Here is a 17779-nt window from a genome sequence, read left to right on the forward strand (position 1 = left end):
TTTCTTTTAGCCTGAGCCTGGACATCTACTCTGCAATTTTACAGTCCTGAGCCCCATGCACCTGAGTAAGCTGACATAGGCAACGATGGATGTTCATTTGTCATGTAGACAGACATATCCGAAATGCCACAAACAGGCCCTTAATATGCACATTTGGGAATATGGTATGTATGCTGTGAATGTCCAAAAGAAAAATACAAAAAGTATAGCTAAGATCTAATATAGCCATTTACCTACCTTCCCTCCCATTCTTTATTTACTTTTATTTATTGCCACGGCCATAAAAATGAAATTAAAATGAGAGTGCATAGATGACTGACCAGAATAAAATGTGACAGTATAACATTAACCTACAAAATCAAAGATATTTGAAGATAAGGCTAAACCTCTGACCTAAACCCGATTAATTACATCTAGGTACTACAGTAGTCTTTCAACAGTGTTTGAAAATACCAGAAGTGCTGGGATAAGAATAATGTCCCAGCTTTAACTCTGAATTTCGTGGGTGTGTGGGTTTAAAACAGTTGCATTATCTCAGTTTAACTTGTCTATTAATTTCATTTTTCGTGTTAATTTGGAAAAGAGGAAAACACAAGAAAAATATCTCTTGGGTAGAGGTTTGAAAAACTCAGTGGTTTCAGTTTGAAGAGGATTTATTTAACTCTTCATGGTTTTAGTTCTCATAGGTTCACATCCACTGAGTTTAATTTTGAGTTCTGCATTCTTAGGAACCTAAAACCATCAAAATGAAACAAAACCAAAGTTGCTGAGTTTTGCAGGGTTGCAATACAAAGATATGAGACAGGGCCCTACTAATTTGTTTTTTTGTCAGTTGCATCTATGTTTGTAAGTTTTAGTGGGCAAAGTTAAGGCTGGGTGGGTGATGTAAATCAGGAGGGGTGAGAGTAAGCAATGAAGGATTCTTTGATAGTCTGACATTTACAGACATTTACATGTTTATTGTTTTTTAAAGGTTTAGGAATTTTTGCAACATGTAATATTGGTTTGGAGTTTTGGCTGAGACAATTGAAAGATATTTTTAAGCTTAACTCCTTTTTACAACCAAGTATTTGTTTAAATATAGGTAGGGCCCTACCAAATTCACAGTCCATTTTGGTCAATTTCACAGCTGGGGTTTTTTAAAATTAGTCAATTTCACATTTTCAGGTGTTTACATCTGAAATGTCACAATGTTGTAACCCTGAGGATCCTGACACAAAAGGCATTTGGCCAGCCACCCAGCTCTAAAGCCAGGACCATCGCCAGCAGCAGTGCAGAAGTGAGGGTCGCAGATTGGGGAGGGGGGGTTAACCTATGTCCAGTTTTCCCAGCTATGTGGGGAGCTGTGTGACAGCTGGAGCTGCAGCCTCTCCACACGGGAAGGTGACAGCTCAAGCTGCACAACTTCCTGCAGCAGGGGGAGGTTCCCAGAGATGGGTCTGACCTGCCTTGGGAGCAGCCCCTTCAGGGGAAGAGGAAGTCTTGTCCCTCCTCATCCCCTGCTAGGACTAGCAGCTGGAGTCCTGAACAGGGTAGAAGCCCCTGGCTGGGCACCAGATTTCACAGTCCGTGATACATTTTTCACAGCCGTAAATTTGGTAGGGCCCTAGGTATACATATGTGCAGTACATTCTTAAAAAGGGACACTTAGCACATGATCCTGTAATTTATTGAGAGCACAAGAACCACATCACCTATGAAGAGCCCTATTGACTTCAAATGGACTCCATGGGGTATGGCAGTGCACCAACATGCAGGGAATTGCAGGATCAGTGTCTGAGTCACAGTTGCCAACTTTTACGCGGTAAATATGCACTCCGACTTTCACAATAAGACAAAAATCAAGCTAATCCCATTTCAAAACGAGGCCAAAACAAGCCAATCCCTAAGAACCCCAATACTCTATGTGATTAGGTCCCCCCGGCGTGCAGTCTGGGACTGTGGTGGGCCTGCTGTGCACCCTCTCTCCCCACCTTGCTCCTGCTTGCCACCCCCCCCTTGCCCCTGCTTGCTGGGAGCCGATCAAGAAAAGAAAGAAAGAAAGAAGCTATAAGCCAAACAAGCAACAAGTTACAAGCCAAAAACTATACAACAAGCAACTCATAAGCCAATTAAGACAAAAAGAAGGCCAATTTCTGTGGGGGTTTTTGCACGTTTGACATGTCTGGTTTGAGTCTCTTAGGCTGATTTACTTGCATTTAAGAGGTACAGTACTTTTCACCCCCACCTCCCAAATTGGAGTTTAGTGAAAAAGATCCAGAATGCAAAAGAATGGAAAATCCCACATTTACTCCACTGTTTCTCTATTAATTCTACCAACAACTCTGTTAATTGTGTTGATGTTTTATGTTCTGTAAATACCATTCAACTAGAAACTCAGACCACCCATTCAGTGGAATTCAAACCAAGAATCTGATGTCATCCTGCAACCATTACTAATATGAGTATCTTTACTCATCTAAATAGCCCCATCAGAGTCAAATAAACTTCAGTCATGCTCTGGGAAAGCCACCCGAGGTAATTGGGCTACTTTCAAAAGGACTATTAATTTCTATTTATGTTTCAAGGCTTTGGCTGGGGTAACCTTTAATAAAAGTCTGCAGGTGAATCAGAAAAAGAACAACTTTGCTGATTACAAGTAACTGACAAAGCAGTTTTAAAAAACAGGGCAAGTGCCTTCATTTATTTATGTCTTCTTTGAGAATTTGGTGGTTCTGTTGTGTTGATTGTTCAAGGAAAGTAAAGGTGAAGAGATGGATTTTGCATGTGAAGCCCAATTCAGAGCCCACTACAGTTAATAGGAGTCCTTCCATTGATTTCAGTAGGCTTTTGGATCAGTAGGCTTAGGGCCAGACATTTAAAGTTATCTAGGCACCTAAAAATGCAGATACATGCCTAGTGGGATTTTCAAAATTGCCTCAGCACCTAACTCCAATGGCTCCTAGTGCACTCAGAATGTGTGTGTGTGGGGGGGTCTCCCTTGACAGTTCTGGGACCAGGAAAGGAGTAGGGGGAAAAAGGATGGTGGCTAGGCCCACTTTCACCCCTATTACTCAGTCCAACAGTCCCTGCTTTGGCTGCTTCTGCAGCTTCTCCTACCAACTGGAGCACAGATTCTTGCTGGAACAGTTGTTTAATTAAAAAAAATATATATTCCTGTGCAATATTTGGAATGTAAACATTGCAGAGGAGCGCTAGGTCACAAGAATTAGAAAGTGAAATTGGCTAGAAACTGATGGTAGTAGTGAAACTGATTTGGCTGTTTTTACTGCCTAGCTAAACTGCAAAAACTAAACAAACACCACAGGGAGAAATTAGAAATATAAAAAATTCCTTTTAATAGTCTAAGATATTGGTAACACAGGGGCCAGTCCTAAAAGGTTTTGAGTGACTGCAAGAATCACTGAAGCCAATGAGAACTGAAGGTGATGACATCTTTCAGCATTTGATTGGTATCTAAGCAATTTTTAAAATATGCATGTTAATCTGATGCTGTTCTGGAACAGTGTCTTTAGTGGATGCAATACCTTATATCCCCAAACTAAGTCATCCCCAAATATCCTACAGTAGTCCTATTACTAGATGTGTTCCTAAAATGACATATTTAAACTTGGTGGGTTCAGTGCATAACTGCTGCCATGTTATGTAATCTACAGGAGGGAATTTAGGCAAAAGAAAATCCTGATTCATCCTACTGAAAAATAACATTAATATATTTGATGCTATAAGTGCTCATCTTTACTAAGACATTTAAAAAAACTCTAAATGATTCCAAAAAATTCATTCCTAAATACAGTATTTATTTTATAGTGGGTTTCAGAGTAGCAGCCGTGTTAGTCTGTATTCACAAAAAAGAAAAGGAGTGCTTGTGGCACCTTAGAGACTAACAAATTTATTTGAGCATAAGCTTTCGTGAGCTACAGCTCACTTCATCGGATGCTATTTGATGAACAGAAATCACCCCAAATCAATACTAACCCCTTTAACCCAAACATAATGTAAAAGTAATACTTTATTATATGGTTTAATGTTATATTACAGGGGTGGCCAAACTTACTGACCCTCTGAGCCACATATGACAATCTTTAGAAGTTCAAGAGCTGGGGGTCCCCTGCAAGGGCTTGCAGCTTCAGCCCCTAGACCACCACCACACACTCCACACTGGGCAGAAGGCTCCAGAGGCAACACGTGGGGAGCCACATGGAGTCAGATACCCCCTCCCCCAGATTTTTGCCAGGTCTGCTGGGCCCCCGCAGTCACTTGGCGCAGCCAGGCCTCCCTGCATAGCAGCTGCTGGAGCCAGCAAGATAGAAGCTGTGACTATGGGGAGAGGCAGCAGCAAACAGCTGAGAGCTGCAGCCTCTCTCCATGGAGCTAAAGCAGTGGCCCCTTCCTGCAGCTCCCACTGTTTGCCATTGCCTCTCCATGCCGAGCTAGCACCTGGGAGCTGCAGGGTAGGGACTGCTGAGGATAAGGGGGGGCATGCTTCGGGGGACGTAATTCAAGATTTTTGGGAGTGAACCTTTGAATTGTGCTTCCCTCAATCTCAGCAGGAACCAGTCATCTCTGGCAGAAGCCTCTCAACCACCTTGCTTCAGTCTTGAACAACCCCCCCTACGCAGTCTGCTAGGCAGAGAATGGGAGTGTGTGTGTGGGAGGCTCCACGATGCACACTTTTGCTGTAAAAGAACAACGTGGCTCGTGAGCGCCGATTGGGCCACCCCTGTTATATTACACAGATCCCCAGTTTGTGATCCTGAAGCAACTTATTCCTGTGATTAAGATTTGCTGGGCCAGAACCAAAGTTTTAAACTTCTAATTGCTTACAAAATTTGTAATAATTGAGCTTAAAAACTGTGACCTGAGATTTTTTTCCTCTCCTTCATGACCTCAGTATTTAAAAGCAGACCTGATGACTTGGAGCTGCAACTGACCAACATAACAAAATAGAACATTTGTATATGATGTTAGAGTGATTAATCAAGACTTAAGCATTCAAATTATAAATAAAGTGGAATGTATAATTGATTTTCTTCTTTCAGAGTAGCAACCGTGTTAGTCTGTATTTTCAAAAAGAAAAGGAGGATTTGTGGCACCTTAGAGACTGACAAATTTATTTGAGCATAAGCTTTCGTGAGCTATAGCTCACTTCATCGGATGAAGTGATTTTCTTCTGCCCCCATTCCTTGGAAAGAGAGAAAAAAACCAGGATGACAGCCATTAGCTACAGTGACTCTTAAAAGTTTCAGAATCTTCTTGAACTACTGAAGTAGATATGAAGTAGATATTCTGACATTTGCTAAAGCAACCTCAGGCCTGGTCTACACCTCTGAGCAGCATTGTTAAGCTTGCCTAAGTCCCTGTGTAGACAGTGCTAGTTTGACAGAAGAATTCTTCCATCACCCTACCTACCAGCTCTCAGGGAGATGGAGAACCTTCCATTGGCATAAGTAGTGTCTACACTGAAGCATTGCAGCACACAGTAGCATTAGTAGAAGACAATTTATTGTCCATCTCAAGACAGGGACCCCACACTGAAGAAAGAGAGGAGTGGGCTAATGCTAATTTCTGTGAGTCAGGAGTATGACTCAGTATGAGCAGTAATTTTGACGCTGGCCTCAGAGAGAGAGAGAGAGAGAGAGAGCTACAGTTGCTTCTGTAGTGATTTTTGGTTTTTGGAAGGGGGAAGGTTGGAAGAGAGTGAACTAACATTTGTAAACTGATCATAGAACAGAATACCACAGTGATCTTTAAGGGCCAGATCCTCAGTTGGCACACAGCTAGTGAAATCAATGGAGTTACGCTGAGAATCTGATCTTAAAAACAAGAACACCAGCTTCATTTAGTTAACCAGTAAAAAGCAATGTTGCTGGAAAAAGGCTTAAAAACCATCACAGAAAAACAACAGCACTGGTACAAAATCAAATCAAACCAAACCAACTGAGTATGATGCATTGCAATGCCAAATTCTATTGCTAGAAATCACAAACACCAAAACTACTTCTATATACTGACAAATATAATTGGAAGTATTGGGTATGGGTACTAGGGGCTTTTATTGTCCTTTTGGAAGGCAGGTATTAAGAGATAGTGGAGCCATGAGAGAGATGGAGAGTAGAAACAGAACATTCCAAAATGGTGAAATGTCATGTAGGAGAAGTCACTAGCGCAGGGGTGTCACAGTTCAGGGCAATTGCACCTGTATTCCCCTTCTGCAGTCCAGCAAGGTCACCACTCTAAGCTCCTCGGCCATCACCTCTCTTGGGTGGCAATACGTCCCTCTCCCTGCTGACCAGGATATTTCCAGATGGCACAGGTCCATGCCTATACTGTGACCTCCCCAGTAAAGTCAGGCTGCCTAAGCTGGCCTACTTTATTTTTCTCTTCAGAGATGGTAGACGGTGTTAGTGCCAACAATTATAAATTACCACACAACTCTTTCTAAGCAACCACTTTTATTCTTAAGGTAAAAACATTACAGAGAAAACATGTTAAAACAATAAGAGAACCTACACACATGCTGATAAGCTTACTAGAGATCACCCTAACTCCTACAAGGTGTGATTAGTGGTGGTGATTAGTTCTTCATACCCCACACAGGGCTTTTTCCTGTGGTCACCAGCTTCTAACCACATTAGCTCAGAACTAGCTCCCCTGTGAGTCCCTCCTTTAGCCAGTTTAGTAGGCCTTTGAAGAGACTGAGAGTAGGTAATTAGTAAGATAATGGGTTTCTCTTCAAGGTGCAGCTTCAAAAGGATGGCTCTAGAGGTGAGTAATTTACATTCCCTTCTTCCCAAGTATTTCCTAGGAACACTGCTCAACTAAAAGTTCAATTTTGTCTGCTCCACTATTGTAAAAGAGTTCTTTGAAGCACATAACACTTCCCAGTGTTTACATTAGTCTTGTGTCCCCATTAAAAGAAGTTACATACCATCCCATGATAATACATAAACATTTGTATTTTAACATAATGATCTCCTAAAATACTTTAACTTAATTCCATAAGGTTTGTCCAGGATATTGTCATATCTGTCATATCGGTTGGAGTGTTGGTGGTAGGCAATGCCTGGGTGCCCTGTCATTTTGATTCCAGTATACTGGTGAACATATATTCTCCAACATTTTTCATCATCTGACAGATGGCTGTAGAACGTTGCTTCATTTTCAGTTGTCTCATTTCCTTTTCATGTTCAGTGCTTTTCTTTATTCTCTAATTTTCTTCCTGAAGTGCAGTCCATGTGTATTCTTTGCTGCTCTTGATAGCAGTCTGAAGTGATCCTCCTCCTCCTCCTCCATTCTCCTTTCCTCTTTCACTCCTGCTTCAGGTACTCCACCAAGGGAGGCTCCCTTTTCATCTCATTCAGTCCCAAGAAAATGATATCCTTCATTGTTTTTTATTATTATTTTTTGTAAGTAGGTTTTGAGTCTACCTACAAGAAGTACTTTCCTTTGTACTCTTCTGTCAGTTCTGAAGCTGTCATGTTGCTGTGTTGTAGCAGTATCTGAAAAGGAAATGAAAGAAGAAAGAATTAATGAGAATATGTACTTTCTTTCTCTGTATTTCAAATGTGACACGTATGAAGATAAAGGTGGCTTGTGCAACAATCTACTTTGTCCCTAATTCCTTTATTCCTCTGGTTTCTTTTTCATTTCTTGTTTGCAGGCTGCACATGATTACAGCAGGGAATACAAAACCTCATGAAAAATATTTTTTAAAGAAATTAAAATTTACCATTTTGGGTGGAAGATGGGGGAAGAGGTTGGTTCAGCACAAAGCCTTAAAGATGCTCTTTTATTTCAGGCATTTGTTGGGAAACAGATGTTAAATGCAGGCCTACAGGTGTACATTGGGCTCCTAAACATTCCAGCCAAAGTCCAAGGAGTCTTGTTTACAATAGGTCAGTTGCACCCTGATAAATCTGCACAGGAGTTGAGGATAGACTATCACTGCTGGGCTCCTTTCTTGGTAGAGAGGCCATGTCCATCTTAGAGGAGGCTGAGGGAAGGTTGCCATGCTTCACAACCTCATTGCTAAGCTGCATGAGTAGTTGAGCGAGCAATTCATTGCTCATGATACCTAGAAGACAAGGGGGAGAGAAACTGTTACATGAGCTAGATAGCTGCCTGGTCTTGGTAGCCAAGAGACTAACTGATTGACTGACCCATGAATTACCTTTTACTAGATGGGGCATTTGTGCTTACTAAGTAGCTTAGTGTGATAAATAGATGTGGCTTTTGAATTGGTAATAATACTGTCCCTGTGTATTTTCACACTTTTATTCTTTATAATCATTCAGGTGCCATTTTGTTGCAGATCACAATGATATTGGGCAGTTTGTGGGGTTCACAGAAGCTTAAGAATGTCCATCCTTTATTCACCAACATAATAATGGCCTAGAGTGAAGTACCTAGCAGAAGTAGGAATCCAGTCATACTGGTACTAGTGGAATATGAGAGTGCATGTTTGTTCACTTTGAGAAGGAGGCAGGAGGTCTTTGGTTTTTCAGCAATTGTTCAGTTACTGGGATGCATTCCACACCCTACTCATTCATTGCTGACCAGAAGGAGCTGAGGTTGGCAAAGGGAAGAGGAGAAATACACAAACTACAGTTACTTGTATCCATCCTTACAACAATGGTTGCACCTTTTAAATTACTAGGCCTGGTTCACAGATCTGACCCTCCTTTTGCCCAACTGAATACAATGAAGTCAGTCGTAATAAAGAGCACTATACCTTATGTGGAGGGTCCCTCACCTCCTGTGTGTGAGGCTACCTCTGAGCCAGAGCCCACTTAACTTGATGAGTCATCTCTTAGCCAGATAGTATGATGAGTCATCAGAAGTACCTGCAGGTTTTGTTATAAGCTCAACCCCATTCAACCAGGGTTCAGTCAATCCACAAGTGAGGACCCACCCAGGTGATCCCAAAGCAGGTATATAGTTCCTAAAGGAAGCAATCATTCCAGTCTGCTTGATGTCATTACTTGCAGGGAATGTTTCGGTAGTTTCAACAGACTGCCCCTGCCTTTTTCCACACTAGTTAGCCTTTGCTCCAGCCTGTATCTGCTCTTATCTCAGCTGGCTGCCTGGTGATTCTGACACTCTGTCCTCTGCTGCATCTGTAGTGGTGTGAGAATAGCTCCTCAGAGTTAGGAAATATTCCCTGCTCCTCACCTTTGTCCCCATCATCACTGAACTCCTCTTACTTTTCCTGCCCTAACAGCACACTACCAGGGTGGGGGGACCATGAATCTTTTCAGGAACAGTCAAAACATCCTTGTCAGGTTATTTTTAAGTGATTACCCCTTTTTTTGTGTGAACCCTTATAGGTCTGGCCACCTGAAAGAGCTACTAACCTTCAGAGCCAGAGCCATTGGCCTAAAACTGACAGCAGGTTCACTGAGTACATATGCACCAGATCTATTATATGTTGCTAACTTACCCTTGCTTTCTTAATTCCATTGAATCGACATTTCTCCTCATGCATAATCAGTTATAGATGGGTTGTGTCTACATTAGGCTTGTATTTCAAAATTGTCCAAAGTTACTACCAGTAGTTCAGTAGTTTTATACAACTTGTTTAATCTTCTTAAGAGCAGGTCTAAATGGAACAGATGGTACACTGGTTAAAACAATGGTAACCTGGGGTGCCTTATCTGTACTGGTTTCAGAGAAGCAGCCGTGTTAGTCTGTATATGCAAAAAGAAAAGGAGTACTTGTGGCACCTTAGAGACTAACAAATTTATTTGAGCATAAGCTTTCGTGAGCTACAGCTCACTTCATCGGATGCATTTGGTGGAAAATACAGAGGGGAGATTTATATACACACACAGAGAACATGAAACAATGGGTTTTATCATACACACTGTAAGGAGAGTGATCACTTAAGATGAGCCATCACCAGCAGCAGGTGGGGAGGGAGGAAAACCTTCATGGTGACAAGCAAGGTAGGCTATTTCCAGCAGTTAACAAGAACATCTGAGGAACAGTGGGGAGTGGGGTGGGGGGGGAGAAATAACATGGGGAAATAGTTTTACTTTGTGAAATGACTCATCCATTCCCAGTTTCTATTCAAGCCTAAGTTAATTGTATCCAGTTTGCAAATTAATTCCAATTCCGCAGTCTCTCGTTGGAGTCTGTTTTTGAAGTTTTTTTGTTGAAGAATAGCCACCCTAAGGTCTGTAATCGAGTGACCAGAGAGATTGAAGTGTTCTCCAATTGGTTTTTGAATGTTATAATTCTTGATGTCTGATTTGTGTCCATTTATTCTTTTACTGTCCAGTAGAGACTGTCCAGTTTGACCAATGTACATGGCAGAGGGGCATTGCTGGCACATGATGGCATATATCACATTGGTAGATGCGCAGGTGAACAAGCCTCTGATAGTGTGGCTGATGTGATTAGGCCCTATGACGGTGTCCCCTAAATAGATATGTGGGCAGTTGGCAACGGGCTTTGTTGCAAGGATAGGTTCCTGGGTTAGTGGTTCTGTTGTGTGGTGTGTGGTTGCTGCTGAAGTGAAGAAACAGATTGACAGAGCCAGAAGAGTACCCAGAAGTCACCTACTACAGGACAGGCCCAACAAAGAAAACAACAGAACGCCACTAGCCATCACCTTCAGCCCCCAACTAAAACCTCTCCAACGCATCATCAAGGATCTACAACCTATCCTGAAGGACGAGCCATCGCTCTCTCAGATCTTGGGAGACAGACCAGTCCTTGCTTACAGACAGCCCCCCAATCTGAAGCAAATACTCACCAGCAACCACACACCACACAACAGAACCACTAACCCAGGAACCTATCCTTGCAACAAAGCCCATTGCCAACTCTGCCCACATATCTATTCAGGGGACACCATCATAAGGCCTAATCACATCAGCCACACTATCAGAGGCTCGTTCACCTGCGCATCTACCAATGTGATATATGCCATCATGTGCCAGCAATGCCCCTCTGCCATGTACATTGGTCAAACTGGACAGTCTCTACTGGACAGTAAAAGAATAAATGGACACAAATCAGATGTCAAGAATTATAACATTCAAAAACCAATTGGAGAACACTTCAATCTCTCTGGTCACTCAATTACAGACCTTAGGGTGGCTATTCTTCAACAAAAAAACTTCAGAAACAGACTCCAATGAGAGACTGCGGAATTGGAATTAATTTGCAAACTGGATACAATTAACTTAGGTTTGAATAGAGACTGGGAATGGATGAGTCATTACACAAAGTAAAACTATTTCCCCATGTTATTTCTCCCCCCCATCCCACCCCCCACTGTTCCTCAGATGTTCTTCTTAACTGCTGGAAATAGCCTACCTTGCTTGTCACCATGAAAGGTTTTCCTCCCTCCCCACCTGCTGCTGGTGATGGCTCATCTTAAGTGATCACTCTCCTTACAGTGTGTATGATAAAACCCATTGTTTCATGTTCTCTGTGTGTGTATATAAATCTCCCCTCTGTATTTTCCACCAAATGCATCCGATGAAGTGAGCTGTAGCTCATGAAAGCTTATGCTCAAATAAATTTGTTAGTCTCTAAGGTGCCACAAGTACTCCTTTTCTTATTTGCACTAGTGCTCCTGCCATTGTTACCCCTAGTGGAGCTTGTGGGTGGAAAATGTTTAGCAAAAAGCCTGATGTAGACAATGCCACAGAATTGGAAAAAGATGAGGAAAGGAAAAACAGAAATAAATCAGAGAAAATAAAAGAACAAAAATCTAGAATTGATCAAAATTTTCTGAAGTTCAATTCTTCAATTAAATTTTTCATTTACATTAAAATTTCTACAAAAGGCAGAATTGTTCATGTTTTTTTATAAGAAATCATCCTGTGTCAGATTCAAAAGCAGAGAATAGTTTGTACATAAACACCATGCTCTCAGAGAAGTGGATATTACTGACAAGATGTATGCTATAATTTCCTAAGAGACAAGGTGGGTGAGGTAATATCTTTTATTGGACCAAATTCTGTTGGTGAGAGAGACAAGCTTTTGAGCCCAGACCTGAGGGAAAGCTCTATGTGGCATGAAAACTTGTCTTGCTCACCAATAGAAGTTGGTCCAATAAAAGATATTACCTCACCAACCTTGTCTCTCTAATATCCTGGGACTGACATTGCTACAACACCACTGCATACAATAATTGCTGGAGGTGAGATAGGGGAATTACACACAGGTAAAAGACTTCCAGGAAAATTGCTCCTGGGATATTCCAGGCAGGTGCACAGGGAGAACAGGACTCTTGTCTAGAGTAGTCTGCAATAAGTGGGAATGAACATTGTGGGACTGTGCTGAGAAAATCAATTGAAAAGGAATGCCAATGCTTCCTGTCTACAGTAGCATTGAGATTGCTTAAAATGAATCAGTGTAGGTCTAAGCATTTACAAATCTTGTTTGAAATTTATGCTGCAAAAGTTTTGGCATCCAAAATTAAGGGCATCTTTGGAAAATGTTAGCTTGTGTGTGTTAGAAACAGGAGAAGGACCTGAAGAAATATTTTTTAATTTAATATATTTCAGGAAAGAACATTCTACTTATGAGGATTAATTTGGTAAGCATTTTAAAATCCTCAGATAAAAGACATTATAGAAGCACCAATAACCTTTCCCCTCCGACTCTTTTTGTGTTGCATCTTGTATACATTATTATTGTACTTTATTGTAAAATAAACATTAGTACTACAATGATGATACAGTGACTGAGCCTAATATTTTGAGTCTTCCTATGAAAAATCTATCGCCTTCATCATCACAGGATCTGAGCATCTCATAAAAATTAAATAATGTCACATCATCCCTGGGAGATACGGAATTATTATTGTTCCCATTTTATGGATGGAGAATGGAAGCACAGAGAGATCGAGTGACTTCCCCTACATCACACAGGAAGTCTGTGGCAGAATCCAAAAATGAATCAAGATTTCAGTGTCTTAATCACAAGAACATGCTTCTTTAGCCTTTTTTGTCTAGCTAAGAGCTAGGAGACATGGCAGAGCTATGCAGAACACATCTGCCAGTCTCATGAAGCTGTATCCAGAAATGTAATTTTCAAGTGTTTGGGGAAGTCTTGCTGAGCCACTGTGATCAGTGCACATGAAGACACTGAGTTGCAGATGGAATGCAAGAGAATTTCTTGTGATATATACGTTTAGATATTTTATTTTCTCCTTCTGGGAAGAAATGCAAGAAATAATTTTAATATATTAGTCTGCAGGGTTTGTCTTTTTCATTGTTTTGATTTTTCTGTTGACCTCAAGAGATGTGGAATAAGGTAACACTTTTAGCAGCCTTCAACATGGGCAGAAGCCAGTTACTGTTAGCAGCCCTTTTGTGACTGCTTCACAGATTCAGGTAAGAAAGAATAACAGACAATGAAACAAAACTAAGCAAATGATGATAATGTAGTTAGAATGATTTATTTATTTTCTGGTCTTTGTGGGCTGGTTTACACTTCACTAGAATTTGTGTGCATGAAGGTTGCTTTAACCCATTAGGTTCTGTTACACCTCTCAGGCTTCACCACTAGCATTACGCAAGCTTCTACATTTAATTTCCTTTTCAACTTTGATTTTAAATAGCTGTGGGATTTGAGCAATAACTAGGGAGAGATGGGGTGTTTATGGCTGGCTAAAAGAACCTGATGGACCAAAAACAGTTCGCCATTCATTCCACTGAAGTGCCCAGCAGAGAGGCTGATAATGTGTCAAGAAGAAAAGGAAAATCAAAATAACAAAACAAAGAACATATAGCAATAAATGTGTTTTATGGAGTATTTTCACTGAGAAGGGTGATCTACTGAGTTGGAGAAGGGGAGTAGAAATCAGGACTTCTGGGTTCTCGTTCCCAGCTCTGCTGCCAACTTGCTGTGTGCTCTTTGTCGTGTCATTTAGGCCCAGATTTTCGAGTCTCCACTAATATTCATTATCCTTGAGAGTTCCAGGGCTTGACATAGAAAAGTGCTGAATATCTGCAGCTTCCAAAGTTTCTTCAGCAGGAGCTATGGATAATGATCCACATCACTGAAAGTCAAGCCTGAGGTGCTGGAAGTTGGGCACTCAGAAGCTGAAGCAGTCAAAATTACTATGCACTTTTGACAGGTTTCAGAGTAGTAGCCGTGTTAGTCTGTATATATCTTCTTACTGTATTTTCCACTGCATGCATCCGATGAAGTGGGTTTTAGCCCACGAAAGCTTATGCACAAATAAATTTGTTAGTCTCTAAGGTGCCAAAAGTACTCCTCGTTCTTTTTGCACTTTTGAAAATGTTGGCAAATTCTGTGCTTCAATTTTCCCATTTTAAAAATGGATGTAACAACGGATATATTATCTTATAGAGGAGAGCTTTTATGAGGCTGCCTTATTTTTTCAAAGTGCTTTGAGATGAGATCATCACAGTTATATATTATTAATAAACTGATATAGACACAAGATTTTAAGGGAATTCATGCTTTGTAAAACAGCCAATCAGGATGCATAAATCTTTTCCATAACTTCCATTCAGAATCAGAAAACAAGTAAAGCCACAGTAACTCAGAGCACTTCTCTGTAAAATTACACGCACAGAACTAAAACTGGAAATACATGAGGCACCCCTACGGGTTTTGCTGAGATGATGGAACAGAGAGAGGATTTACAGATCTGTCTTTAGGTGTGGGGGAAGGAAAGCTGTCTCACGGAGAATGAAATTTAAATCAATCTTCGCCCTCTGGGGTTGGAGGAGGATTTTGCTTTGTGTTTCAATGAGACATTTACAATCAATCGCTCTCAGCCTGGTTTGAAGTGTCCCTCATTCATGCGGTCAAGGCAGCAGCCGGATATTTAACTAGCTGCTTTCCGGATTGGGGTCACTGTAATTTGATTTCACCCTCCGATGGAAACAAGGGAGAAGGAGGACTGACTCTGGGTAGTCAGCCTGCCCTCAACCCTGCAAGGGGAAGACCCCCTCTACTCTCCAACCTCCTGAAAGGGGTGAGCGGCACAATTCCTCCCCATACCTTGCATAAAGCGAGAACCCTCTCCCCTTGCGAGTCGATACTCTCCTCTGCCCCGCCCATGCAGGGAGCTCCCTCTCTCTGCTCCCCTCCCCTGGGCAGGGAGCTCCCCCTATCTGCCCCCTGCGTGCAATGGGCTTCCGCGCAATATCTTCTCTCCTGTGCGATGGGCTCCCCCGCTACGCCGTGCAATGAGCTGCTCCTCCCTCCCTCCTACTGCCGCCCCCTGGCACGGGGATGGCCGGGGGCGTTAAGGAGGGGATGGGGCCGAGCGCACTGCACCCGCCCCCTCCCCGAGCAGAGGCTCGTAGCAAAGTCACCGACAAGCCCGCCGGGCCCCATCAAACGCCTCGGCTCAGCCCACACACGTCATGGAAACAATCGCGTCAGCACCCCACAGCCAATAGGAGAGGGGGGAGGCGGGGAGAGCGGCTGGCCCCGCCCACTCCCCGTTCCCGCCGGAGGCTCCTCCCTCTCCTCCCCCATTGAAGGCGCCGCACGTCTGGAGCCCCTTCACCCGAGCGAGACCCCGTCATGTGACTACCGGGACGAGGGGGTAGGAAGCGGCAGTTGCAGCGTGGGGAGGGGTGGCTCGGCGAGAGGTGAGCGTGTGAGTGCAGGGGGGGCCGCACAGCCCGGCCAGGAGGTGGCGGCGGCGGCGGCGGCAGCGGTTACTCTGCCGGGCTGGGGCTCGGCGGCGCGCCGGGTGCTGCTGAGCCGGTGCTGATAGGGGCCGCGGCGGCTGGGGCCGAGCCGCGCCGCAGCGGGGCGCGTGCGAGGGTGAAGCGCGGGCTCCTTCCCCGCGAGGAGCCGCTGCCTGCCGGGGGTGCGACTGGGAGCCCGCCCCTCTCGTTGCCACCCCCCCCGCCCGTTCGCGGGGCGGGGCGGGGCTGGCCCGGCCCGCCGGAGCAGGGCGAGGGAAGCGGGCACCTTGTGCGCCAAGCAGGCGGCGGCAGATTCCCGCTGCTTCCCGAGGCGCCGTCCACCGTGTGGCTGGGCAGCGGCCGAGGTAAGCGGCGGCCCCGGAGCCAGTAGCTGGAGCATCAGCTGCCCTGGCCTCGAGGCAGGGCAGCGCCCCCTCCAGCCGCCGGGGGCAGGGGCTGAGCCGCCGAAGGGCGCGGAGCGGCGGCTGCCTTCCGCCCGCCTGGTCTGCGGGCTCAGCGCCTTTGCCCCCGTGGGGCGGCCGCTAACCCCTGCAGCGGGCTGCCGCGCTGTATGTGGGGCGCGGTGTGACCTTGAGGGGCGGCCGACGCGGGGTCTCCCCCCCTGCCTGGACTCCTGCGCGGGGCGGGCGCTGCTGCAGCTTGGACCCTTCCTAGGGGGGAGAAAGGGTAAGCGGCGGCGGCGCTGTGTGACATGTGTGCTGGGCTGGGGGATTAGCGGGGCTGGAGCTGCCTCTTCCGCCGGCAGCACAGGCAGTGCCGAGCCTGGCTACCCCAGTGGGGGCAGAGGCGCTGTTGGCCGTGCGAGCTCCCTCCCTTCCTGGGTGCACACTCACACACCATGGGTGGTGCTTAGCCCTTGTTCCCTGCCGGGTTGAGTAGTTGGGATTAGTCGTCTGCCGCTGCACGGTATGATCATCCTCAGCTTGCCTCCTTGCCAGCCTTGCACGGAGCTAGCTAGCCGCCGCTGGCCTGGCGGGGGGGGGGGGGGGGGAGACGGTGCTTGTAGCTGAGGGTCTCTCTGCCTTTTCAGTTGCACTGGCAGACTCCCCTCCCCTCCCCCCGGCCTTCCGCCGCTTTGTCTTGTGGGCGACTCCCCAGTCCGGGTTAGTTAAGAGCAGGCGAAGAGGCAGACAGAAATTCCCCTCTTTCCCCCAGCGGATTTGCGGTTCTGATTTATTAATGGCTAGACGGACTGTGTGTGTGTTGATTCTGAACTAGGATGAAGGCATCTCTGCAGCGCCTGAGAGAGGACCATTGAGGCTGCTCTGAGCCGCCTGCGGGCCGGCGTTTGTGAGCTGGGTGATGTCCTGCTTAGTAGCAGGAAGTGCCTCTAACGGTGGCGCGTGTATGACACTGTCATCCTCAACCAAATGGTGTATGTAACCTTTGGATGTTACACCAAATGAGTTTATGAAGAGGCCTTAATACTGGGGGATGATTGCTGCCTGTGGTAGAAGGAAGTGCTGCTGTTCGTTCTGGAGTGTGAGGGGATGGGCGGGGGGCATTCAGAAGATGGTGACTGGAAGAATATCTCACTGTCAGAGCAATTTTATTTTCCCTGCTGATGTGGAAGTCTAGAAGTTAGAAGAACTCTGATAGGATTTCAGGAAGAAGCTTGCTTGGAAACCTAGGTAATAAAGCTTATGCTCATGACCTTGGAAGCATTTTATTTATCATATTTTTCCCCTGGCAATGTAAGTGATTACTACCAAAATAACTAGCAGCCTCTGCCTTAATTTGTCAAAACTAGGACATTTAGGGCTAAGAAGTGTCCCGGATGTCTCAATTTGACTGACTAGCTATTAATGTAAGGGTCTCTGAATAGTGGCCAGTTTTAATTTGATCTACACTGCCATTGTGGGGGTGAATTAAGGACAGTGTTCGGAACTCGGCATGCAACTTGTTACAGTGTAATCCATTTCAATATTTCTTCTTTTTAGTTTTTTGTAAACTTTAAATATGAGAAGGATGAAAGTTATACAGTAACAATTGTTACAGGTATTTTTATATTAATCCCCCCCCCCAAAAAATAGAAGACAAAAGAAACAACCTACAGTCTGAAGTCCTCTAAGACTGAATTATTTTATGCTGCTTTCAGCATAACTTAACTTTGGATAACT

The 17779-nt window shown here is 44.4% G+C and overlaps 1 protein-coding gene and 1 long non-coding RNA gene across 10 annotated transcripts in view; one reads left to right on the top strand and one right to left on the bottom strand.

Moving 5' to 3' along the window:
• Nucleotides 1–6438: 6438 nt before the first annotated feature.
• LOC122455814 lies at nucleotides 6439–16055 on the bottom strand. The gene is made up of 2 exons (XR_006274304.1): nucleotides 15925–16055; nucleotides 6439–7502 (listed from the first exon to the last, which is right to left on the bottom strand). It is a non-coding gene; the product is annotated as an uncharacterized LOC122455814 (long non-coding RNA).
• The window catches only part of ATP2B1 (ATPase plasma membrane Ca2+ transporting 1), a 135044-nt gene continuing 131134 nt past the window's right edge, over nucleotides 13870–17779 (top strand). For 2 of the 9 annotated variants that reach the window (XM_043492459.1, XM_043492466.1), the window contains exon 1: nucleotides 15469–15604. The gene's annotated coding sequence lies outside the window, so the exon portion shown is untranslated. Of the gene's footprint in view, nucleotides 13881–15450; nucleotides 15605–15629; nucleotides 16326–17779 lie in introns of those variants that run through there. The other 7 variants (XM_038401315.2, XM_038401269.2, XM_043492453.1 and 4 more) reach the window with 6 other exon arrangements.

Source organism: Dermochelys coriacea, chromosome 1 (assembly GCF_009764565.3).
Source record: "Dermochelys coriacea isolate rDerCor1 chromosome 1, rDerCor1.pri.v4, whole genome shotgun sequence".
NCBI classification, from domain to species: Eukaryota; Metazoa; Chordata; order Testudines; family Dermochelyidae; genus Dermochelys; species Dermochelys coriacea.